Raw genomic sequence first — 985 nt, 5'->3', positions numbered from 1 at the left:
ATTTCCTTCTAGATAGCTTCAATTATCTTGTCACTCGACTATACTGAATCAAAACATATTACAAACCTCTCTATGAAGCATCGTAATTGAATACTTGAAATCCTTCTGTACTAGAAGGAAGGGCCAAAACTGAATCATAAGTCAAATAATCATTCAATATCTGAAACTAGCATCACACTCTGGTGTCTAAATAAAAGCTATTGACTTCTGAGTTAGTCTCATTAGAGGTGCTAAAATTTGAGAAAACTCATTCACAAACTTCCTGTAATATACAAATATACCTAAGAAACTGCATATCTCAAACACAATAGTAGGCCTTGACCAATTAGTGACTGCCTGAACTTTATGGGGATCAATAGAGATACCCTTACCACTAACCACGTGTAATTAATAATAAAAAATAATATAATTTAAAATATAAATTATTAAATATACAATTAATAACCAAAATAATAATTTAATAATTAATGAGTAGTAGAATTTTTAAGTGATTAATGAGATAATAAATAATAAAATTTATGATTAAAACTAACTAAATAATACTTAAATAATTAATCAAATTATTAGTAGGAATATTATTTAAATAATTAGTTATTAGTTGTATAATTGCCATTAAATTATTTAGGTATTAATTATCAAATTATTTATTATATTAATAATTATCTAATTATCAAACAATCATTTATATTACATTTAAAACAAATTAATAATTAAAACTAATTTAAGTGATTAAATTCATATTTAAATCTCTAATAATCTTAAATCCTGAGAAATGTTGCCAAACAATTTATTTGAATTTAACATGATTTAACATTTATCATACCAAATAATTTTTAAAATTTAACATACACTAAATTTTTTAAATCCGGATTTACAAGTTTTAGTAAATATCATTAAATTAAATCAAAAACAATACCAAACAGCCCCTAAGATTTAATAAATCCGGATTTAGACTATTTACAAAATTCTAATTAAAAGAAATGTT

Source organism: Dendrobium catenatum, unplaced genomic scaffold, assembly GCF_001605985.2.
Source record: "Dendrobium catenatum unplaced genomic scaffold, ASM160598v2 fragScaff_scaffold_1271, whole genome shotgun sequence".
NCBI classification, from domain to species: domain Eukaryota; kingdom Viridiplantae; phylum Streptophyta; class Magnoliopsida; order Asparagales; family Orchidaceae; genus Dendrobium; species Dendrobium catenatum.
Note: the sequence above shows the minus strand (reverse complement) of the source record.